This window comes from Brassica oleracea, chromosome C2 (assembly GCF_000695525.1).
Source record: "Brassica oleracea var. oleracea cultivar TO1000 chromosome C2, BOL, whole genome shotgun sequence".
In the NCBI taxonomy this organism is placed as follows: Eukaryota; Viridiplantae; Streptophyta; class Magnoliopsida; order Brassicales; family Brassicaceae; genus Brassica; species Brassica oleracea.
In genome coordinates, this window is record NC_027749.1 from 20,133,607 (window position 1) to 20,134,049 (window position 443).

The window sequence follows — 443 nt, forward strand, 5'->3', positions numbered from 1 at the left end:
CGAAAGACACACATGTGGACCTGGAACACCCTGACATATCTCACTTGATTCTCCAGAAGTTCTCAGTCGATCATGTTACACTGGGTAGACTTAACTCCACCTTACTTGAACCTAATCTTGACTGAAAATCTTCTTGTTATGGGCATTAGATCAGGGAAACGAGAACACACTCAGGACTTCTTATCTTTTTTATCCATCTTGCTGATCCTGAGTGGCTAGCTCTTCTTTAGCTAGTTCCCACCCTACACCTTAGCCTTTATTCCACCTTCATGCATTTATTTTTCAGTGTCATATGTGAAGATATGTGCAAAAAGGTCGGAGAGGAAATGATCAACGCAGCCTCCTACTCGTTACTGCTCCAGAAATTATGGCAGAAAGGAGAACAAGCAGATTAAGGGAGCAACCGCTCCAGAACCAATGAACTGCGCAAGAGCAGGGGTGGA